Source organism: Sus scrofa, chromosome 16 (genome assembly GCF_054392235.1).
Source record: "Sus scrofa isolate SSC_HxYL_T2T_F1_AM1 chromosome 16, Sscrofa_HxYL_maternal_Yorkshire_Landrace_v2.0, whole genome shotgun sequence".
Classification (NCBI taxonomy): Eukaryota; Metazoa; Chordata; class Mammalia; order Artiodactyla; family Suidae; genus Sus; species Sus scrofa.
The window spans coordinates 53,417,990-53,443,934 of NC_139398.1; the positions used below are offsets into that span (position 1 = coordinate 53,417,990).

Genomic DNA, 25,945 nt, shown 5'->3' on the forward strand with positions numbered 1-25,945 from the left:
GAGGGAGGGACATTGAAGGCAAAGCTCTTGGGAATATTCAGCAGCCATGCCTTTCTCTGGAGGTGGCCATTTTGGGAAAACCTGGCCCCACCTGTCAGTCAGCACTGAGAAGCCCCAGGGCAAACAACAACCCAGGTGGGATCACAGCCCTGCCCCTCAGGAAACAGGATGCCTAAAGACCCCTCAGGCACACAGCTACCTCTAATCCCACCCAGAGTCTAAGCCCCACCCACCAAAGGGATTAAAATCAGCTCCACCTTCCAGTGGGCAGGCATCAGCCCCTCCCATCAGGAAGCCTACAGCAAGCCCCCATACTGACTTCAGCCACATGGGGGGCAGACACCAGAAGTAAGAGAGGCTACAACCCTATTATCTGTAAAAAGGTCACCACACCAAAAACCTACAAAAATGAAAAGACAGAGAACTGTAAACTCAGATGAGGGAGAAAGGAAAAACCCCAGAAAATCAGCTAAGCCATGAGGAGATTCTCAGCCTCTAGGAAAAAGACTTTAGACTGTTGATGCTGAAGATGATGCAAGACATTGGAAATAAACTGGAGGCAAAGATGGATAACTCACAGGAAACACTGACCAAAGAGATACAAGATATAAAACTTAAACAAGAAGAGATGCAAAGTACAATAACTGAAATAAGAAATTCACTAGAAGCAGCCAACAGCAGAATACAGGAGGCAGAAGAACGAATAAGCAAGGTGAAGGACAGATTAGTGGAAATTACGGATGTGGAACAGAAAAGAGAAAAAAGACTGAAAAGAAATGAAGAGAGTCTCAGAGAACTCTGGGACAACATGAAATGCACCAACATCCGTATTATAGGGGTGCCAGAAGGAGAAGAGAGAGAGAAGGGGACAAAAAATATTCCAAGAGATAATAGCCGGAAACTTCCCTAACAGGGGAAAGGAACCGCTCACTCAAATCCAGAAAGCACAATGAGTACCATATAAAATAAACGCAAGGAGGAACAACCCGAGACACATATTAATCAAACTGACCAAAATTAAAGACAAAGAGAAAATCTTGAAAGCAGCTAGGGAAAAGAAACAAGTAACATACAAGGGAACCCCAATAATGTTATCAGCAGATTTTTCAGCAGAAACTCTGCAGGCCAGAAGGGAGTGGCATGATATACTTAACGAGATGAAAGGAAAAAAACCTCCAACCAAGATTAACCTACCCAGCAAGGCTCTCATTTAGATTTGAAGGAGAAATCAAAAGCCTCACAGATAAGCAAAAGCTGAGAGAATTGAGCAACACTAAACCAGCCTTACACCAAATACTAAAGGAACTTCTCTATGCAGAAAAGAAAACACATCAACAGGAAACAAAAATTCCACAAATGACAAGGTTCACCAGTAAAGGTATATATACAGTAAAGATACGAAATCATCCATGCACAATTATACCACCAAAATCAGGAATCATGATAAAGAGGTGGGTACAAATGCAGGACACTGGAGATGAACTTGCAGTTAAGTAAAGGAGCATATATATATGTGCATATGTTTGTGTGTGTATACATATTCTAGTTAACAGGCTCTGCGTGGGGAGAGTAGCATCATATGATATCACAGCTTCTTGCAGGGCTGACCCTCCGACAGTAGCTCTTTGTGGAACAGGCACCAAGGTTTATTGGTATGTTAATGCATCATTTATTGAAACAATTCCCTTTGTTTAGTACTCTGTTGGTCTGATGAGGGAAAATTGTGAGAAATTTTACTTCCTTTAGAATTTTTGGTTCCTAATCTGACTGTCCCTTTGCCTCTGTTAAGTGTCTGTGAGTCAGGGTTTGAAATTACTTGGTTTATAAAGGGAGCTCAAGATGATGAGCTTAGTCAGTGTCATCTCATCTCCAAATCCTGCCTGTGGTTCTGGGAGGAAGAAGTTTAATGGGTTTTGGTTTCTTTAGAAAGCTTTTTTTGAAATTCATTTGGGTACAGAAATTTTATGGGTGCAATTAGATCCAGACACTACTTAATGGAGTTCTAGGCAGGATACATAGTGAATGATCCGTGCCTTATCCAACTCTCAGTTAAGCTTCTCAAATTCTCATTAGCCTTTAGAAAACCAGAATGACCCAAACTGTAATTAATCCTAAGTATAATGAGATACAAAGGCGTATTTTTTCCTTTGATTTTTATTTCTTTTACCATCAAAGAATTTTAAACTATAGCCACAGTACTAAAATGTATGCATTTTGAATTGGCAAAGAGTAGAGAATCATGTGAAATCATCATCAGGTTGATAGATTAAAATATTTTTGTGAGAACTTTAAAAATGTCTATAGTAAAACTTTTTCATTTATCCTTGTGTCAGCTGTTGCTTAGAGTCATTCAATATCGTAATCTACACTAACCTATTTCACTTTATAAAGGATTTTGTTTTTTTCATTTTAAGGCCACCTGTGGCATATGGCAGTTCCAGGGCTAGGGGTCAAATTCGAGCTGCAGCTGTGGTCTATACCATAGCCACAGCAACACTGGATCTGAGCCACACCTGGCACCTTCAACCTATGCTACAGCTTGTGGCAACACTGGATCCTTAACCCACTGAGTGAGGCCAGGGTTCGAACCCGCAACCTCAAGGACATTATGTCGGGTCCTTAACCCACTAAAACACAATGGGAACTCCCTAAATAACTTTAAAATAACACAAATTATGTCCTATGACATTTACTGTAACACTAATACTATGATCCTCACTTTTTATTTGAGGATACCGAAATTTAGAAAAGATAAGCAACTCGCCTAACTTCATACAACAGTGGACATAGGGAAGAAAAATCACATATTTTAACAGTGACTGGGTTTTTCGACTAAACATTTGGTTTGCTGCTGTTTTGTTTTCAGTTTGGATTAATAGGCATATTGGTTGGTACTTCTGTTTGATTGTCACATCTGATTTGATGTTTTTGATGGTCTTCCAGTTGGCCCTGGGCTCTGAAATAACTACCATTGCCAGGCAGCAAATGCAAATAAATGTGGTGGGCTGGGTGTCAGAATAGGGAGTGGTGGTGGGGTGAAGGGAAGCTCATCAGTGGGGCTGAGTGTATTTAGCCACTCTACCCCATGTCCCTTGGGAAGGTCTGAGACTAGGGCCAAAAGCGGCCCTAACAGGGCCCTCCCTGAACCTCAGAGACGTGAGTTCGCAGAGAATGAGTCTCTGTGCGAGGGTGGACTGGGCAGGAGATGCCATGGGACCCTGCCATTGAAGAGGGGCCTGGAAGACACTGCTTGAGCTGGAGCTGTAATAGGGAGTGGTGGGGACTGTGGCAGATTGGAGAGAATACACACCTTGAAAGAGATTGCTTTATTTTATCTCCACTGGGTGTGATGGCCTGGCGTTGCCAAATCTCTGAAATTTTAAAAATATTATTTGACTCATTTAAATTTTTATTTATGTATTGAAATATATTCGATACAAAACATCGTATAAATGTAAGGTGTATATGTTAATTTGATGCATTTCTATCATAATATGATTGCCATCATAGTGATAATTAGCACCTTATCATGTTACATGATTATGATTCCTTTTTGGAGGTTGGAACACTGAAGTTCTAGTCTCTTAGCAAGTTCGATTATAATACGGCATTGTTCTTTATATTTTCTGTGCTGTGTATTAAATCTCTAGGACTTATTTACTACTCATTGAAAATCTGTTGCACGCAAGTGCATATATCTCTTAGATCCTATTTTCATTTCTTTGGGTATATACCCAGAAATAGAATTGCTGGATCTAAATATCTAAATATTTTTAAGATGAGTCAGAGATCGGATTTTATGTAAAATCTCTTTAAGTGTTGGTAAATAGAAACATTCTTTTTCTTCTAAACTCTGTAAGCCAAACAAAGCACATCTATTTGGTGAATTCAGCTGATGATTTCCAGTTTGTGACATGGGCTTGTTTGTTTATTTTTCTTTTGATGTCCACATGGAGGATGAGTGTGGGAAGAAGGGAGGGTCATCATTTACTTCCACTGTAGGTGCTTATTGCTTCTTCTTCTTCTTCTTTTTTTTTTTTTTTTTGTCTTTTTGTCTTTTTAGGGCCACGCCCGCAGCACATGGAGGTTCCCAGGCTAGGGGTCCAATCGGAGCTGTAGCTGCTGACCTACACCAGAGCAACAGCAACACGGGATCTGAGCTGCCTCTGCGATTTACACCACAACTTACACCAAGGCCAGATCCTTAACCCACTGAGTGAGGCCAGGGATCGAACCCACATCCTCATGGATGCTAGTCTGGTTCGTTCACTGCTGAGCCATGATGGGAACTCCATAGATGCTTATTCTTCCTGAAGCCAGGAAGCCTGGGAAAAGCTGAGGACATCCACTGGGGGGTTCCAGGCTGCTTTAGTGTGGGCTCTTTGGGGACTGCCCTCTTCGTGGAGAACTGTCTGAAATGAGGGAGACTGCTTATAATTAGGAGTGGACCACCAAGCACCCACTCTTTGATCATTGCCTACAGGCCAGTACTTGGCTGGGTACATAGTTTAATATCCTTTCTGCTTTTCCTATATTTCTTTTATTTCCTTGCCTCTCCTTGGAGAATTCTACTTTCAGCTGATAATAAAACTGAAATCAGAGCCATTTGCAAACTTTTCAGACAAAAAGCCTCTAGAAGAGGGCAAGTTCTTATTTCAAACTAATTTTCTGTGTGTGATACATAGATTTTATTTATCCAGTTTCCTTTCCCTGAAAACCCAGAAAATTGAAAACTGATTTGATTGAATTTTCCCAGATGCAGTCAGATTTGTATTTCGTGTGAGCTTGCTTTGAAGTTTTTGAATTTTTAGCAAATTGGGCAGTAAGTGACCATGTCCCTGTTATTTGCCCCCTGCAAAAGGAAGTGCAATTCTGAGATTTTTCTTTATTATAAAATTCAGATCTTCTCTGTGTGTCTAATAAAATTTCATCTAGTTTAACATGTACTGAGATCAAGAGTTTCTTTTACTGTATAAGTGTAAGGATTTGAACATTCTTGATCTTTGGAGGTGTGACAGAAAGACAACAAAAGCATGCATTAGGAAGATTCAGAAACTCCACAATTAAAAGCTATTATTTGCTGAGCACTGACTATTTGCCAGGCACTGTGCTAAGTACTTTACAGTCATCTTCAGTATCTCATTTAACCATTAATCCATATATAAATGTCTTGCTTTCTTTTGTATCGCAATGTGGGTTTATTGATTTTTTTTTTAAGAAAAAGGAATTACACTTGGCATAAAATATTATGCCAGTTTCAGGTATACAATGTAGTGATATCACACTCAAGTACATTATGAAATGATCATCATGACAAGTGTGGTAAGGGTCACCATGAAAATTGTTACAGTATTACTGACTGTGTTCCTTATGTCATATATTATATCCCTGTGATTTACTTATTTTATAGTTGGAAGTTTAATCTGTCTTTTAATCTACTTGATCTGTTTTGCCCAATATCCTACCTCACTCCCTTCTGGGAACGACCAGTTTGTTCTCTATAACTCTGTTTCTATGGTGTTTTGTTTGTATGTTTTGGTTTTTAGATTCCATGTACAAGAGAGATCATATGGTATTTGTCTTTCTCTATCCAACTTATTTCACTTACCTTAATATCCTCTACATACATTGATCCGTGTTGTCACAAATGGCATAATTTAATTTTTTAATGGATGACTGGTATTACATTGTGTGTGTGTGTAAACATGTCACATCTTCTATATTCATTCATCTATCAGTAGACACTTAGGTGCCTCCATGTCCTGGGTATTGTAAATAATGCTGCAGTGAACACTGGGGTGCATATATCTTTTCTACTTAGTGTTTTTGTTTTCTTTGGGTAAATAACCAGAAACAGATCTGCTGGATCATATGGTAGTTCTATTTTTAATTTTTTGAGACGTTTCCATAATGTTTTTTCTAGTGGCTGCACCAGTTTACATTCCCACCAACAATGCGCAAGTGTTCTCCTTTCTCCACATCCTTGCCATCACTTGTTATTTCTTGTCTTTTTGATGATAACTATTCTGACAGGTATGAGATGATAACATTATAGTTTTGATTTGTATTTCTCTGATGGTTGGTGATGGTGAGCTTCTTTTCACATGCATGTAAACCATCTGTATGTCTGTTTTTTGAGAAATGTCTATTTAGGTCCTTTACCCATTTTTAATTGGATTTTTTTATATTGAGTAGTGTGATTTCTTTATGTAATTTGGCTTTTAACCCCTTATCAGAGATATCATTTACAAATATTTTCTACCACTCAGTTGTGGCCTTTTCATTTCATTGATGGCTTCCTTTGCTGTGCAAAAGCTTTTTTGTTTGATGTAGTCCCAAATTGTTTATTTTTGCTTTTATTGCTCTTGCCAGAGGTGACAGATCCAAAAAAAATATTGCTAAGACCAATGTCAAAGAGCTTACTGTCTGTGTTTTTTTCTAGGGTTTCTGTGGTTTCAGCCTTACATTTATGTCTTTAATCTGTTTTGAATTTATTTTTTGTGTGTAGTGTGAGAAAATGGCCTAGTTTTATTCTTTTATTAAAAAGTCTGTCTTTTCAGAGTTCCCATCATGGCTCAGTGGTTAACGAATCTGACTAGGAACCATGAGGTTGCGGGTTTGATCCCTAGCCTTGCTCAGTGGGTTGAGGATCTGCTGTTTCCGTGAGCTGAGGTTGCAGACTCGGCCTGGATCCTGTGTTGCTGTGGCTGTGGTGTAGGCCGGCGACTGCAGCTCCGATTGGACCCCTAGCCTGGGAACCTCCATATGCCATGGGTGTGGCCCTGGAAAAAGCAAAAAGGCAAAAAAAAAAAAAAAAGGCTGTCTTTTCACCATTTGCATTCTTGCCTCCTTTGCTGAAGATTAATTGACCATGTAAGCAAGAGTTTAGTTTTGGGTTTTCTATTTTGTTCCATTGATGTATGTGTCTGTTTTTGTGCCAGTGCAGGGCCATATTGTTTTGATTACTGCAGCTTTATTGTGTAGTTTGAAATTAGGGAAAAATGATGCCTCCAGTTTTGTTCTCCTTTCTCAAGATTGCTTTTGCTGTTTGGTATCTTTTGTGCTTCCATACAAATTTTAGGATTATTCTAGTTGTGTGAAAAATGCCATTGGTATTCTAATAGGGATTGCTTTGATTCTATGGATTGCTGTGGGTCTTCCCCATTTTATTTTATTTTAATTAATTAAAAATTTTATGGCCGCACCCGTGGCATATGGAAGCTGCTGGGCCAGGGATTGAATTGAGCTGCAGCTGGATCCTTTAACCCGCTTTGCCAGGCTGGGGATTGAACCCACACCTCCACAGTGACTCCAGTCACTGCAGCTGGGTTCTTAACCCACTTTGCAATAATGGGAACTGCAGTAGTCCCATTTTGAAGATGAAAAAACTCTGTCTCAGAAAGGTTCAGTACCTTCCCCAAGGTCCTGTGGCTAGTGAATGGTGGAACTGTGATTCAAATTCAGGTTTTTTTTTTTTCTTTTTAGGGCCGCCCTCGCAGCATATGGAGGTTCCCTGGCCAGGGGTCTAATTGGAGCTATAGCTGCCAGCCTATGCCACAGCCACAGCAATGCCGGATCTGAGCTGCATCTGCAACCTATGTCACAGCTCATGGCAACGCTGGATCCTCAACCCACTGAGTGAGGCTAGGGATCAAACCTGCAATCTCATGGTTCCTAGTTGGATTTGTTTCCACTGTGCTATGATGGGAACTCCAAATTCAGGCTTTTTTTGATCCTCAAGTGTCACCATGTTGTATAATATTGTCTTCGAAAAAGGATTATATCCACTGCTTTAGAAGCCATGCAACAGAATAAGTAAGGCCAACTGAACTAGTCGAAGTGAGGCAGAACTAGGTGAATAGAAGATTACTTTGTGCAATTAAAATGATGTTAGACATTTAGCAGACAAAGCAGGGGCACACTGGTCATAATTAGCAGGGCATTCAATGCTGCATACTTCCTAGAATGAGTGGAAAAATAGGTTTTGGAAATGGTCAAAAAATAGGTTTTGGAAATGGTCAAAAAACATCTTATTTGACTAGTGATGTATTAGTGTATAATATGTGAGAACATCATACCTTCAGCAGCTTTGACACTGATGTTGAATGACAATTGGAGAAAGCAATGTCAAGTTTTGTGTTAAAAGTAGAATATTGGCTTAGGTCATGTTTTTCATGAATTAACGCCTACTTTGTGTTTCGGTATATGAATGTTTCTTAATGTATTTAACCAGCTTCCTATTTACAGATACTGAGAATTCAATATCTACATATTTTGGTCTGTAATATATTGTTGTCATAACTAAACTTCCTGGTAGACTGTGCACAGCTTAGTTTCGAAAAAAAATTTTAAAGTCAAATTGAGCTGGTCCTAACCTGACAGTCACATTTGGAAATGTTTGTTTTCATGCATGTCTAAGCAAAGTCTGAATCCAATTTGCCAGTAATATCTCTGTGATCTTGAGGAAATTATCTAAACTTCCTGTACCTTTTAATTGTAGAATAGGGTTAATAATACCACATATTTCCTAGATTGTGAGGATTATGTTGTAAAGTATCATAATTTGAAGCATAGTAGGTGCTCAGTAAATATTAGGTATTACTATTATTATTGAGTCTGGGGTATATTTTAACTTTGTATATAATTTATGAATGTTTAAACATTAAATTACATTTTATGAATATTTAATATATATTTTTATACACAGACACACACACTTGCACATGAAACGATTTCATGCTCGGTATCTTCCTCTTTTTAAATTAATGGGTGGATAGCCTCTTATTAGCTAATCTAGACTTCCCCAAATTTAAACAGCTTATTAAACAATGATTTTTAAACCTTCCATTTGTATATTCAAGTTTCCAAATTTGAACTTGAAAATTAAAATTGTTTGTTTTGTTTTTCCTTAATCCCATTTAACGAGAAAATGGCCATATAGGTAGTATTTTGTTTGGTCTGTAACATTGTAATATGAAACAATTCATTTATATGTCAATTTTACTGAAAATACAATAAACCATAGTCCCTTGGAATAGTACTGAAAAAGCAAGTGTTAGATTTGGTTCTGAGAGTCAGTGGATGCTTTTATTTTGAAAGCTGAGTTGCATTAAATTGTGGATCTGTAACAGGAATGGTGACCTATCCTAATAATTTTTGCATCAAGAGGCAATGTGAAAATATTTGCCAGGAGGATATATAAGCTACCCTTGGAAAAAATGCATCCATTTTACAATGATTCCTTGATGGTCTAAGGTATGCCATGCACCCTTCTAGGCATGGGGGATGCATAAGTGACCAAAACAAATCCTGCTTCATGGACTGACATTTCAGGGAGGGAGACAGGAAAACATTTATGTGATATTAGACAATAAACTAGACGTGATATAAAAATAAAACATATAAGTAAACAGGTTTTATACTGGAGATCGTGGTCAAGAAAGGTCCTTTCGAGAGGGCAGCATTAAAACAGAGGCCTGAATGATGTGGAGCTGTGAGCTGTGCAGATGTTTGGGGTGTGGGCATCCCAGGAATGGGCACAGTCATGGTCAAAGCGGTGAGTGGGGGTTTTGCAGCTCCAGTATCCCATTGCAGGGTGTCTGCCACTGTGTTTGGAACACTATCTCTGCAGTAGCCCACTGCTTCTGTCAGGGCGGCAATTGGATATTCCCTGTGGAGTGAGGTGACTGTGGGCATGTGGGTGGCTGGTAACTCTACCAGGCAGGCACTCTTGGATTTGCAGTATTGGGACCCTTGGTGACTGTCCCTCCTTTGCTTAGTCATCAATTCTTGATAGTGCCTCTTTTAATTCACTATTTCTTTTCCAGGCTCACAATGATCATCTTTCTAGATCCTCAGCAGTTCATACCTAAGTTGCAACCTAACACATTTATTTGCAGTTCCCTGCTCTTCTGAGGATGGGCCTTGTGAGGAAGTTCATTCTGTTTTCTGTTTTCCTACTTTGTCTTCTGGAGCCACAAAGAACAAACTTGTGCCTTTTTTTTTAAAAATTAAAAAAAAATTTTTTTTAACACAACAGTTCAAGTATTTGCAGATAGCTATCGTATAATCCCTTTTAGCATTTTGTTTTCCAGGCTGAATCTCTCAGTTCTCTCAATAGCTTGTTTATGAGATGGTTTCCACCTTCCTTATTTCTTTGTTGCCCATTTTTTTGCACACTTTTGAGTGTCAAAATTCTTTAAAAATTTGGTGCGTAGAACTGAATATATATTCTGGTTATGCTCTGGTTATCTCAGGATGAAAGCACTAAAACCTCCTATGATCTGAGTAGTATACGTCCTTGATCTTTGCACTATACTTTGAGTCACTGAAGCCAAACCTTGCCTTAGCATCTATGACCTAATATTAATTCATATATAGCTTGTAAGCAGATAAGGCTCAACAAAGAGACAGATGTAAATTAAATATACATAGCTATGTGTCTTTAGGCAAATTATGTTCAACTTCTGAGTCCAGATTTTCCCAATTATAAAATTATACACATAATCTATTTCTCACTTGGTTGTTGTAACAAGATCATACATTAAAAAATGTGAGACTTTCAGGTGGGTTTTGGCAAAGTTATTAGCTCCTTTCTATTTACACCATTCTTAATTTTACATGCATTGTTCGCCTATTCATTCTTTAGGGTCAAGCTCTATTGTCAGTTAGTGTAGGAAAAGAACAAAGATAAAAACCATTCTACCCTTTCAGGTTATGTGTGTACAGTGACCCCTATAGAAGGTAGACCTGGCACATAGTAGGCCCTCAATAAATGCATATTTGTTGGATGATTTTGGTGGAATTTGATTTCAGATAGGAAGGATAGATGGCTTGGGTTGGCTGGTGAGCCAGTGGATGGGTGGTCTTTTCATTTTCCTGTTTGTAGACTTGCTTGTTGGGAGAGTTGCTTATCATTCTCATAATTATGAAGGCTTGGCAAGATGATATGACATATGTCATTAGTGAATTATAAATAGAAGGGTTACCGCTCACAGGGTTGTTAATTCGGCTTGGCCGCTAGAGAGCCATTTATTGTCTTGGAATGGATAATTTGTTAAATGACACATAAAAAAGTTGAAAGAATTAATATTCCTCTCCAAAGAGCAATTTGCTCCATTTTTCCCCCCATTCAGGCTAAATATTTGTTCGGTGCCTTGGGATCCTTATGAGAGAGGAGACATAAAATAACAATATAAGCATCTCCTTTATTTTCTTATTTAGAGCTAGAAGACCTGAAGAAGAAAGGTAATATTCAGAATGGATGCTGGCACTCTTAGAGGAATTCCTGCAGAGAATAGAAGCTTGCCAACCTGAATATTAGAAATCACAGATGACATGTACAGCATTGGGAAAATACCTGAATCTGTACAGAACCCTGACAGATACATGACAGCTAACCATGATGCTCTTTTATAATCAAGAACATTAAGTGTGCCTGCCAGTGTGAATTTTAATCCTGGTCCCTGGAATACTGTAATTCTTCCAGCTTGGTAGGATATAGTTTGTAACATCGGGTGCTGAATTCCTCTCATCAGAATAAGGGATTCTTGTGCCTTTGTGTCTGTTCTTACATCTGCAAGTATACAGTGCATCTGAGACTGTTCAGTTCACAAAGAGCAAGACTCTATGTGTATCTGCGGTTTTCTCAGACCTGTCCTGACTGTTTACTGGCAAGGGAAAGCTTTAGTTGAAATTAAAACACTAGCTTCACAGAAATTCTCAGTCAAAAGTCTCAGGAATAACAAGCCCTCTGACTTCTGGGTGGGCAGAAATCTGGGCACCCTAAAAAGGCAAATTTTTACAATAATAGAATACAGAGCCTACAACATTAACTGGGAGTGTCAGACTTGGGAAACTCAGGCAATGAATATACATGAAAGCCAACACCCTGAGATCCAAAGGGAGGCTTGATGCAAATTACAACTGATATGGTCTGTTTACCAGTGTGGTATTTAATGAATCAAGCATGCAGTGCTCACCCACTCAGCTGTTTTAATATTATGCTTGTCTGCCGTGAAAATCTCATCTATGAGCTCATGAAGGAATAATCTGTGAAGCTTCACCATCAAATGGATTTTTCTCCAGGAATGTTCAGCGTTGACTCTTACTGCCTTTTATTTTTATCAGTTCTCAGTCTAGTGATGGCCTTTGGTAATAAGTGCGGTTTACAAGGACAATGCTCCTGGGCCCAGAGATCCTTAGGTAACATCATGGTGACCACTTATTCCAGTCCCCAAATAGGACACATGGTCTGATGAATGAGGGTTATGTGGTTATTTGGTTTCCATGGAATAAAACTACCCTGGAAACAGGAGCTGGAAATCATTGGCTTGGAGAAGCTGAGAGTGCTAGCTTTCTTCAGCATCTCACAGAATGTGTGTTGCTGATCATAGCAAATTGGACCAGTGGGCACCCAACCAGTATTTCCCCCTGGAATGTTCATCATCCTTGTGCTCCCTTTCTTGTTTGGTTCCTGGGCCAGGCTGCATGAATGAGGAGCAAGCAGCACAGAGCTAACCCCACCACCTAGGTTCACCCACATGCTAAATCCTGCCTCTCCAGCCACATCCCTCTGACCATTTCTCCAATTTGACATCCCTTTAACGAATAGCTATCTGGACACCAATCAAGAAGTACACACAGGAGTTCCCGTCGTGGTGCAGTGGTTAACGAATCCGACTAGGAACCATGAGGTTGCGGGTTCGGTCCCTGCCCTTGCTCAGTGGGTTAACGATCCAGCGTTGCCGTGAGCTGTGGTGTAGGTTGCAGACGTGGCTAGGATCCTGCATTGCTGTGGCTCTGGTGTAGGCCGGTGGCTACAGCTCCGATTGGACCCCTAGCCTGGGAACCTCCATATGCCGCGGGAGCGGCCCAAGAAATAGCAACAACAACAACAACAACAACAGACCAAAAGACAAAAAAGAAAAAAAAAAAGTACATACAAGCCTCACTCAAATAAAGGTTTTTCAACTTTGGTACAGTAATTGATGGAGAAAGAAACATAATCAAAAGAGGAATATTGAAGAATGAGATCGATAAAGGTAGATAAGAGAAGGCCGCGCAGATGAAGGCATTGCTGTGTACAGACAAAGCTTCCTTTGGGACAGGCTTTGTAGTCAGACACCATATCTCTCAGAAGTGGTGGCAGCATTTGACTCATTCTCAATTACAGGCATCCCTGATTTTTATGCCAAAAGACACTTTCTCCAGTGTGCTGCAGGAAGGCCAGATGGCCTTGTCACTGCTAATCAGTGGATCACAGGGCTCTGGAGAGCATGCTGGGGACTCTGGCCTAGCTAATTAACACAAGCTTCAAGTCAGAGGCAAGAATTAAGCAATCAGCTCCTTTCTCTAATTTTTATACATTTTGGAAGTGAGCCCATGATTAGCTTGGTCTGAAAAGCCTCAAAATAGAAAAAAATATCACTTGGGCTAAGCAAGGAATGATAGGAAAACGCCCCATGAACTTGGAAAGAGAATTTAAATGAAATGCCTAATTTGGCCATGATAAATAAAACTAGATAGAGTTACATCCATAGTACTTTTTTGTAGGCAGAATGTTTACTTCTATTGATGGAAGTTGTTTACAGTTTTCAGGGTTAGGTGAATTCTAGTGGCCTCTGATTAAATTGCGATTCGATATTTGATACCATACTTGATGAAAATAAAGCCATTATTAATCAAGTAGATCTTTTAAAAGATGTAAAGATTATTTTTAATTTTTCTGAAATAGAGTGCTTTGTAGACATCTCTCCTTTTCTTTCAGTCATTTTTTGTGTTTATTTCCCTACACACAGCCTCTAATAGAGTGAATGACACATAGTAAATACTTAGAAATGTTTGTTGAGAAAAATGAATGAATGGAAGATTCAGACTCTGGCATTATTGCTATTGTGGTTATTACATGAGACGCTATTGAACTGTTTATTAATTTCTTTGCTGAACACATAATTGCCAAATCCTGTTATGGGCCTGATTTATAGGTTCTGGAGATAGAGCAGTGAATAAATCAGACAAAAGTCCTTATCCTTTGGTAGCTGACAGGCTACTGTTTTCAGTGAGAATGAGTCTTTGTTTTTGCGAAAATTATTGATACTGATATGCCATTTCTTCTAATAGCAGATATTTCTTCCAGTTGGTTAGCAAGGTGGTAGTTAATTGCAAAACCCAGCAACTTTTTGGACTTATCACTCAAGCGTTTGCATCTTCCTCATTTTCTTATCCCCTTGTTTTCCCTCGATTACCTTATGTTATAGGGAAGAGCTGTTTGCAGGAGGGGAGCTGCTTCTGTTTCCCAGGTCAGCATTTCTTTCAGTGAGGCCAGTGGGTGGAGAGCAGTGAGACAATGTACGTCTGTTACTATAGCATTTATCACCTCTGCTGGCCTGGAAAGTCAGCTGGTGAGGAAAAATAGGTTTGCAATATCTAAAGGTCTCTCTGGTGTACATGCTCAAACTAACTCTTGTTTGATACCTACCTCCAAATCTTTCCTTTATCCTGCAGCCTTTGCAGCACAACTTTCTGACAAAAATCCTCCAAGGTTTTTTTCTCAAAGTGGTGTAAGTGCTAGGCTTGTGATGTTCTGTATAGTAGCCATGAACTACGTGCAGCTCTTGGACACTTTAAATATGTTAGGTGTCACTGAAGAACACAATTTTACATTTTATTTGATTTAATTAATTTTCAGCCTTGGAACTGTTTTGTGAATGTTTGGAACCACATGGTATCTATGTGAACCTAGTTTTCCAACTATTAAATTTATGAAATCTTAAAAAAATTTTGTGAAATCTAAATACACATCAAGTACTTCCAATGCAAATTTAGTGTCCAAATTGAGATGCACTCTGAGTGATCAGTACAAACCAGATTTTAAGACTTAGTACAAAAACAGGTAAATTATCTCATATATACCTTTAAAATATTGATTACATGTTGGAATGATGATATTTTATTTTATTATTTATTTATTTAGGGCCACACTTGCAGCGTATGGAAATTCCCAGGCCTAGGGTCTAATTGGAGCTGTAGCTGCCGGCCTGTGCCACAGCCACAGCCACATGGGATCTGAGCTGCATCTGTGACCTTCACCATAGCTCATGGCAATGCCAGATCCTTAACCAACTGAGCAGGGCCATGGCTTGAACCCGCATCCTCATGGATACTAGTTGGGTTTGTTACTGCTGAGTCAGCACAGGAATCCTGGAATGATGATATTTTAGATATATTGTATTAAATAAAATACATTCAAAATAAATTTCTCTCTCTTTCTCTTTTTTTCTCTTTATAAATGAGTCAAGCCGAAAATTTAAAACTGCATTAAGTTGCTTGTATCATATTTCACTGTGATAGTATTGCTGTACACCAAGAGTAGTTCTTCCTCTAATTACCATTTATCTGTGTTTTCTTCATTATTAAGTTGTTGCTCTAAGATGCAAGTCACTACCCCAGAGCAGCCAGGAGTTGCCTGCATAGTTAAAAACTTCACTGAGGTTTTAACTTTATTTTGTTAAAATCCCCAGAAGGGGAGTTCCTGTTGTGGCGCAGTGGTTAACGAATCCGACTAGGAACCATGAGGTTGCGGGTTTGATCCCTGCCCTTGCTCAGTGGGTTAACAATCGGGTGTTGCCATGAGATGTGGTGTAGGTCACAGTCACGGCTTGGATCCCTCGTTGCTGTGGCTCTGGCGGAGGCTGGTGGCTACAGCTCTGATTCGACCCCTAGCCTGGGAACCTCCATATGCCATGGGAGTGGCCCAAGAAATGGCAAAAAGACATTAAAAAACCCAAAAAACCAAACAAAACCCATAAGGTCTTCCTTGTCTTACCAGTGGGAAGAATTCTACCCACTGTCTCTCTTTCCTCTCCTTCATTTCGTCCTCTTCTTCTCCCTATATTCTTCCCACATCTACTGACCTGCACAGTTTCTCTTGAGGTAAATCATTTAACTCATGTTATTTCTACTGCCTAACTTTGACATCTGTTGCTCCCCCTGTATATCATACACTTCTCCTATGAAATCCCCCCTCCCTGGGCCTGATCAATACAGGTGACATAATTAACTTGACATTGATACAATACTGAATACTAGCTAATGTTTCCAGAGGGAATAGCATAATTAAAATACCAATTAAAGTGAATTAAGATGTTGCTGTGCGTGTTCTAAAATATTAATAAATGAATTTTTCTTCTTTGATCAGATGTGCGACAGGGTAGTAAGCAAGCTGGAAGTGGGGAAGACATGGGTGTCAAAAGTGGATTTACCATCATAGGCAAATGAATGCGACAATGGTGAAACAACTAATAGGAATAAGCAAATGAAGGTGAAGAGCTATTTTGGGGCAGAAACGGAACATCTTGAATTGGGCACATCTGTTTTGAAGTGCTGGCAGACATGGGGTCAAGTACAAATGGAAGCCTAGAGCTGTGCTGTCTGATATGGTAGCCACCAGCCATCGTATTTAAATTTAAATCATGTGCCAGTGGTCATATGTGACTAGTAATGACCACATTGGATGGCACAGATGGGGGAACTTCCATCATCACAGAGAGCACTACTGAACAGGGCTAGCATGGGGGCTGGTTGTGGTTGGAGAGGTTGGAGGTCACTGACATAGAGATGATAGCTGAAATTGGGGACAAGATAAAGTTACTGAGGTGGAGAGGGTTTAATGAGAGAAGAGACTAGGACCTAACCTAGGAAAACTTCCATTTTAACAGAGTAAGCAGAATATATGAAACACTATATTACTTTTCTTGTTTTGCACAAATATGGAAAGGGGAATTTATTGTGTAGATTGTGAAGCTCCTGATAAATAATGGCTATTGTACCACAGGGGACATCATATGCAAAATACAGTTTTGTGAAAGACATATTTATTACCAACTGTGGCTTTTTGAACCAAAGCAAAATATTTAGAATATGATGTTAGATCATTTCTGCAAAGGAATGAGTGAGATGGTTGGGAATTGTTTTTTTCTAATAACTTCATGTGCATTCAGATTTAGAGTTTAGCTAATTAACATGTTCAATAGAATCTCTTTCAAGTACAGTTTGCTTTCAGTTTGGATTTTGAAATAAGTTCTTGTAGTATAGGTGTTCTATTCTTTTGGTTAAAGTAAGAACCTTATTCTTCAGGTGCCAGACCTGAGGTAGGCAGAATCTCTGGTGTCTGGAAGTTCCAGAGCCTGGCTGGAATTCTTGTCTAGACCAGGGCTACTCCATTTCTCTAGAGATGGGGTCTTTGGAAGACTTGAGGAGAGTGAAAATAGTGGTGATGTTTTCCTTAGATATGTCCACGCCCTTGGATTCATGAATTGGTTCATAAAGCTGGACAAATGTATGATTGAAAATGTATTTATGCTTCATTTTAATGTGAAGCACAAAGTTTGGGAGTAGAAATGATAAAACTGCAAATATTCTAAAATGGCTAGTTTGACCATTAAGATGTCTTTTGAAAGATCCTTGGCTGTGTGGCCAAGAGAATTATGTCATGCAGAACTAAGGGGGTACAATGGATATCAAAGGAGACTTAGGTGGAACTATTCAGTATGGGCCTTTGGTATTTTTAATGTAATTGTTAGCAAATGTTTATCTCATTTTTGTTTAGTATAGCTAATGGTGAGCTGCTCTTTCTGAGCAGTAAATTAGGGTTTTATCTGAAATTTAAGATGACTTGTACTCAGAAATAAGTTAAAAACATCAGAAATAAGAAGATGCTTCCCCTGACCTCCAAAACTGTTAACTTACTGTTGCTTCCTGTCTCTTCTTCATTGCTATTCTTCCCATCCAGCAGAAACATACACTCATCTCCTCAAAGGACTGACCTTGCATATACCTGTATTGACACACTTGCTATTGAGTTTGACTCCCTTGCTAGACTTTGAGCCCCTGTTGATTATGACGACACCTCATTTATCTGTGTTCTAGTCATCTGCCAGAGAGCCTGGATTGCAAGAGGCTCTCAATAATTTATTCATTGATTCCTTGCCTCATTCCACAAAATATTTGAGGCAGCTAATAATATTTGTTGAATTGTGTTAATATGTTTCTATTTTTTTTTTTGATAAGCAAAACATGCATCCACTTCTGTAAGTTTGCTGGTTCTGCCATAGCAAAATGCCACAGACCCAGGTGGCTTAAACAATAGAAGTTAATTTTTTCATGGTCCTGGAGATTATAAGTCCAAGATCAAGGTGTCAGCAGAATTTATATGTACTGAGGCCTCCCTCCTTGGCTTGCAGGTAGCTCTCTCCTTTCCGTATCCTCATGTGACCTTTCCTTTGCATACGTGGGTCCCTGATGGTCAGATTTCCTCATCCTTTAAGGACACTAGTCAGGTTGGATTAGCACCCATCCTGAGAGACTTGTTTTAGCTTAATCGCTTTTCTCAAGGCCCACTCTCCAAATATGTTATAGTGGAAGGTATTAAGGATTAGGATTCAACATGTGAATTTTGGGTGAGAGGGATACAATTTAGCCTGTAACACAGTTTTATCCAGATGTTGTACTGAGATGTTATAAACAAAGTGAAAAGAAACAAGCTAGATGTGGCCCTGGGCTGTGTTCTTTAGCTCAGGGTTTTATCTGATGGGAAATTGTTTCTGCCCATCCTCATTTTATCTCAGAGAATCAGATGGTTTGTTTCAGAGACTGAAGAAATAGGCAATATTTTATTAAAAGATCAAAGATATTGTGCCTAAGAAACAACTAGAATTAGAAGTTTGGCAAATACTGACCCACATATCAGAACAGGTTCTCAACAATTCTGAAACCAGAAGGTTATTTTCTAGGATTCTTTTCAGTTGAGTAATGAGACAGTTCAGAGCAGCCACATTTACTGGAAGGATCTGGTTGCCTAAAAACTGCAGAGGTTTATTATGGGTCTATATGAAAACATTTTGAAATTGGCTTCCCTTGTGAAATGAAGGGCTTGAGTAATTCAAAGAACAGCTCAATTAATCTGTTTTGAGAGTAAAAATGTAGACATCATGGCAATTTACTTGATAGTAATTTTCTTCCCTGCATTGGCCATTGGCCAGCATTATTCATAATTTGTGTGTGTGTGTAGATATTTGTTGCCCTACATCTATTCAAAGTGATACTCTTTAAATGAGGCTGCTGGTTCAAGCACATACAATGAACAGGTTTGTTTTTATTTCTTTGAAAAAGGTACCAGTTTTGATGAAAACTCTTCAGCTCTGCATTGGATATGTAGTTCATTTTGCTGACTTGAGCCAAGTTGGTACTGGTGTTATCTGCCAAGTGTTTGTACCAGAAAGGCCAGTTGTTTCTTCCACCAATTATTTAATCTTAATTTCTGCAGCTACTTCTGAAAAGATAGTCTGCTCCTTCACATCCTGTTAAGTGGGTAATAAATCATGTGATGTCCTCCCTCCTCTCCCGCCAGAGAACATTGTGTCAGGGATATACAAAGTGGGCCAATCAGATTCTTCTTCCTGGAAATTTGGGATTGGTCTCGGAGATTCTAGTCTCTGCTGGATACCTGAATGAAGAAGCTGAGAAAGCATAGTCGGGGCAGGGACTGGTAGGGTAAGAGGAAAAGGAGGCAGAGTTGAAAAACTAGGTGGTTCCTGAGAGACAGGAAGTTTCTGATTTTCTAGTTTCTTATACTAGTTTTCTGGAAGCTTGCTTTTACTTTCTTTCCTTGGAATTTATTAGATATTCCTTCAGCCTGCCAATGACGCTGCTTTTTTACTTATGGTCACTTAGCTTTTTTGATAGATTTCATTAAGATGATTATACCAACAGTGGTTTCACCAAAGGGGTGTGTGTGTGTGTGTGTGTGTGTGGGTGTGTGTGTGTGTGTATTGCAGAACTATTGCTGCATATTACTGAGTTCAGAGGTTTGATTTTTTTCATTGTGGTGCTTTCTAGGATGTTTGATGAATAAAACCACTAATAGCAATTAAATAAATAAATATTTGGCTAGTGGTTATTTACTACCTGCTGGCTCCTGGCTGCTATGATCACATTTCAAATGCATTATGTTTCTCAAGCTCAACAAAATCCTATGAGGTAGATACTGTGATCATTTCCACTTCGGAAGTGGGAAAAATGGAGGCATAGAGAGGTGAGAGGATAGCCTCCTTTGTAACTGCCCACTTCCTGTTCCACGTGGTTCCTGGTGATTTTGTCTCTTGATAATCACCCCTTTGTATCATATTCTCTTGTGTATAATCAGGGCTGGTCTGTGTGGTCAGTATAATAAAACTGAAGTGACAGTGTGACTTCCGAGGTAAGGTCATTAAGGGAATTGTGGATTTATCTTGTTCTCTTGGACTGTTCACTATGGGGAAGCCAGTCACCCTAATGTAAAGACACTCAAGCAGCTCTGTGGAGAGACCCATGTGTAGAGGAACTGTGGCTTCCCACCCAAAGCCAGCACTGACATTTTAGCTTTGTCAGTTAGCCTCTTGGGAATTAGATCCTCCTTTTCGAGGAAAGCTTTCAGATGACTGTGGCCCTAGCCAACACCTAAGTGCATTGTCAAGAGGGACCCTGAGCCAGAAATGCCCAGTCAAGCTGCTCTTGAATTCTTAACCCTTAGAAATTGCGAGGCACAATTAATATTTAATGTTTTAAGTCTTGAAGTTCTAGAGTAATTTGTTCTACAGCAATAGACAAATCATATAGTTTATCTGTTTCTCTGTAAACTTGATTAAAACCTCTTTGTGGGTAAAAAAAAATATAGTTATTTTTGTACTTCATCTCCTTCTTGGCTCAGTAGTGGGATATGCTTATCAAGTGAACTAATAAGCATAGCTTGGGAAAATATGGCAGGTTACCCCAAGAGCTGAATAAGAGAGTGAGGGATAGTCAAAGTTAGCCACCTGTTAACATGCTCCTACTATGTAGCTGGTATGTATTATGTGAAAATAGATGAAGACAAAACACCCTTTCATTTCAGTGGAGACAAGGAAGCTGTTAAGGGACAATAATTACAAAGGTCTGAGAAGGTGAAAAACTGAGAAGGAATTTCCATGAAATTAGTGGATTACTAAGTGAAAAGGAGCCAATGTTTTGCCTCATTTAGAAATGATTCTTTATTTTATTTTAGGAAAGCCTAAGTGCAGGTAAACTTCTGACATAGCAGAGAAAGGTTGGGAGAGGGTAGTCAGCTGACAGTATGAGAAGCAGCAGATTCAAAAGTCATTCTCCTTTGGTACAAAGGTAGACTCTTCAGAAAACAATGAAGCTAGATTCTTACTGCCCATTATTTATTAAAATAGATTCTGCACACTTAAACTATTAGATGAAAATTTGATCTTAGGTTAGGGAAGAATTTTCTAAACTAAAGGAAATGAAGAACCCAAAAGGAAAAGAATACTCATTTGAACCATAAAAGCTTACCCTCTGGAAACCAAAACCATGATAAGGCAAATTAAAAGGCAAACTGGGAGAAATATTTTTAGCCTATATGTTAGATGGTTAATATTTTTATATTAAAGGAACTTGCAAATCAGTAAGAGAGATTCTTTTTTTTTGTTGTTGTTGTTGTTGTTGCTATTTCTTGGGCCGCTCCCGCGGCATATGGAGGTTCCCAGGCTAGGGGTTGAATCGGAGCTGTAGCCACCTGCCTACACCAGAGCCACAGCAACGCGGGATCCGAGCCGCGTCTGCGACCTACACCACAGCTCACTGCAACGCCGGATCGTTAACCCACTGAGCAAGGGCAGGGACCGAACCCGCAACCTCATGGTTCCTAGTCGGATTTGTTAACCACTGCGCCACGACGGGAACTCCAGTAAGAGAGATTCTGAAGAAAACTTTAATATCTTAAAAGCCAGGGAAGACCAGTGGTACTTTTACAAAATAAAACAAAGAAAAAGATTAAAGAAGATTATTTTTATTAAATAGACAAAATGTTGTTTAAAAATTATTTTAGCAAATATAATTATGGTTGTTGTAAGATAGTTTAGCAAATTTGGCTGTTATCATGAAATATTTATGTTTAAGTTGCTCAGATTGATTATTTATATTCAGTTTATAAACAATTAAATATTTTATTGATAGCTTGATTTTTATCAAAAAGCAGGTGTATCATGCCATTGAGTCTAATTCTCTCAGGAAATGACTTCACTTTTGCTATATTCTCTGCTGAAGCCACCCAACTGCTCCTACCAATGCTCTAGATACTATAATCACCTACTGTCATCATAATGAAATAAAAGGTTCAAGTGAGGACTGTGTTGGGACTTCAGAGTGGATATGAGACAAACTTGTTCTGATCTAGTTTAAATCTCTCTGATGCCTCAAGTTGCCCAGAAAAAATAAGCCTTTCTGTGACAGACCTTGAGAACTTAGGGGGTCATAATGGGGAACTGGGGGCTTTCCATGACTCACTGAAGAGACCCATGTGCCATTTGGAAGTCTAAAATGATCTGTGGAAAAATAACTGACAAGTTCCTCCCTGGGGCTGAGGTATCAATAAGCAAAATCACACAATAGCCAAAACACGGGCCAGTGTTGTGTAACCTGCTCTAATGTATCTCTCTGGTTCCAGTGCCCGGCTTGGTACTGATGATGCATTCACATCAAAACGCCACTTAAAAATGCTCTCAAGATTTCCAAATGTTTAAAACAAATTAATTTTCTTCACCGCAGCAGATTCCTCATTATGGTAGCAGCTTTCTCTTGGAAGGCATCCACATGAAGGTGGAAGTCAGGCAGGGTGGTGAGAGAAGGGGGGAACACCTTCAGAAAAGTGAGCCCCAGGAGTCTAGATGAGTCAGCTGAGCCTGGACTTCCCCACCCACAAGGATCTGCTTGGTCACATTTCCCTCTGGGCTGACATGTGTCATCTGGAGCATCATATGGAAACAGCCAGCTGGAAAAAAAGTCCTTATGAAACGTCTGTTTAATTGTTCATGTTTATAATCAATAGGAAAAGCAGCTCTGAGAAAGCAGAGAGGGAGTATCAATGCCTGTGCCCTTCCCCAGGGCTCGGAACAGTGCTGGCATCTGTTGGGGCCCCAGGTCCTAAGGGGCGGTGCTGATGCAAGAGAAGGAAATGAGAAAGACAGTGCTAATGGGGACAGAATCCATCTGATTCTGAGAGCTTCTGTGCTAATGAGGTATTTATTACTGTGGTTTCTGAATCTCAGGATGAATGGAGTTACATATGCATTCACATGGTTGCTCAGTACTGCCCCCTCCCCTGTTTGAACCACCATCTTCTGGGGAATAGGACATGGTCAAGGTTTGAGGGAAGGGGCAGGACCAGCTTTGCAATGCTCTTCTCGGGCCTTTGAGATTGTAGGAAATTATTATCCAGTTGATTCTTCGTCTAGTTTTCTATCCTCCTGTTCCTTTCTTCATTTTCTTTTATAAAAAATCTTTTCTGCCCTATCTATGAAAGCCTTAATTTACACCTATGAATAGCAACATAGTTCCTTAATACTTGAGAATATTACGGAAGTATTTCCTTACTCTTATCAGTGAAGTGAGATTTTTTGAAATGGTTGTGCTGAGGGCTGAAAGAATTGTACAGTTTAAACGATTCTGGTTTTGTGGCCTCAGGGGCCTGCATTGCAACATGTGCTTCCCCTTCCTCCCCAAAAACTCCTCAAAATTTGTTTTCTCCTTTTACCACTTAATCAAGTGAGTAATATTCATAATATGCTACCTGGAGGCCCAGTAGGATCCTACAGGGACCTTAGAATCCAAAGAAGATTAAAAACATGTTAAAACAGTTTGCAGTATAATGTAATTCTGTTTTGATTCATTGCCTGTTAATCATGGTTGAATATGAGGTGAGTACATGAATGGAAACTTTCTGAAACATTCTTCAAAATGGACTTTCCTAAAATGGAGCAAGAATGGACTCTAAATATTGGGAGTTTTCTACTTCAAATGGTTGTGCCTCTTGAAAACTGATTCCAGGAAAAACTAAAAAAGGTTGTCTTCATCACTCCTCTACTTCATTAAGTCATTCACATTGCATTAGTGCTGTGAGAAGTGCGAGGAAGTACAAAGACAAATAAGACAAAATCTTTTTTTGAAGGAAACTCAGGGAAGGCGTGTATAAAAGTAAATCTTTATCTGCAAGTTAAATTCAATCTATAAAATTCAGTGAGAATACAGAGAAGTCAGGAAACATGAATATTAAAGGTTAGGCTAACTTTTTTTTTTTTTAAATTGAAGTATAGTTGACTTAATACTATATTAGTTTCAGGTATACAACATGTTGGTTCAATATTTTTATACGTTATGCACCATGCAACATAATTCCAATACAATTGACTATAGTCCCTGTGCCGTGCATTACATCCCTATGACTTATTTATTTTATAGCTGGTAGTTTATACCTCTTACTCCCCTTCACCTATTTTTCCCACCTCCCATCTCCCCTCCTTTGTGGCAGCCACTAATTTGTTCTCTGTATTTGAGTCTTTCTGTTTTGCTGTATTCCAAATGTTTTGTTTTGTTTATTAGGTTCCAAATATAGGTGAAACATACAGTATTTGTCTGTCTTGTTTGACTTATTTCACTTAGCATAATATGCTCCAGGTCCATCCATGTTACTGCAAATGGCAAAATTTTCATGGCTCCATATAAATTTTAGGATATATATTCTAATTCTGTAAAAAATGCCATTGGTGTTTTGATTGGGTTGGATTGAATCTGTAGATTGTTTTGGTCAGATGTTCATCTTAACAATATTAATTCTTCTAATCCATGGGCAGAATATATTTTTCCTTATATTTGTGTCTTCTTTAATTTCTTTCATTGATATTTTATAGTTGTCAGAATACAGATCTTATATGTCCTTTGTTAAAATTATTCTTAGCTATTTTATTCTTTTTGATGTAGTTATAAATGGGATTTTTTTCTGAATTTCTCTTTATGATAGTTAATTAATAGCATAGATAAACGCAACAGATTTCTATACTTCACCTTCTTATCCTTTAATTTTACTGAATTTATTTATTTTCTTTTAATAATTTTTTGGTGAAGACTTCAGGGTTTTCTCTAAATAGTATCATGCCATGTGCAGATACAATTTGGATTCTTTTATTTTTCTTACCTGAATGTTGTGGCTAGGACTTCCAATACTATGTTGAATAAAAGTGGTGAGAGTGGGCATCTTTGTCTTGGGCCTGATCTTAGAGAAGAAGCTTTTAGCTTCTCACTGTTGATTATGATTTTGATATGGGTTTATCACACAGAGCCTTTATTATGTTGAGATATATTTCCTCTATATATGTATTGTTCATAGTTTTTTCCATCCACCGTGGATAGATGTTGAATTTTGTTAAGTGGTTTTTTTGCCTCTATTGAAATGATCATGTGATTTATATTCTTCATTTTATTAATATGTATCACATTGATTGAGTTTTAGACATTGAACTATCCTTGCATCCCTAGAATAAATTCCATTTCATTATGATGTATGATTCTTTTGCTGTATTGTTGCAATTGGTTTGCTAATGTCTTATTGAAGATTTTTGCATCCATATTCATGAGGTATGTTTACCTGTAATTTTCTTTCTTTCTTTTTTTTTTGGAAGTATCTTTCTCAGGTTTTGGTATCAGAGTAATGGTGGCCTTATAATTGTTTTGGAATAACTTGAAAAGAATAGATATTAATTCTTTAATTCTTTAAATGTTTAATTCTTTAATTCTTTAAATGTTTGATAGAAATCCCCTGTTAAGCTGTCTGGTCCTCGAATTTTTTTTTTTTTTTTTGGATTACTGATTCAGTTTCATTACTAGTAATTGGTCTGTTCAGATTTTCCATTTTTTTCCTGATTTAGTCTTGGGATATTGTACATTTCTATGAATTTATCCATTTATTCTAGGTTGTCTAATTTTTTAGAATATAATTTTTCAGAGTATTCTCTTATGATTGTATTTTTTGTAATATTGGTTGTAACTTCATTTTCACTTCTAATTTATCTATTCAGATCATCTTTTTCATTGA

The 25,945-nt window shown here is 38.6% G+C and overlaps 1 protein-coding gene and 1 non-coding gene across 9 annotated transcripts in view; both read left to right on the top strand.

Annotated features, from left to right (window-relative positions):
• Positions 1-25,945, top strand: part of IPO11 (importin 11) — an 820,387-nt gene that overhangs the window by 352,568 nt on the left and 441,874 nt on the right. The gene's annotated exons all lie outside the window — the stretch shown is intronic.
• On the top strand, positions 3,036-3,338 carry LOC146395579 (Nuclear RNase P). Its single transcript, XR_014831680.1, has one exon.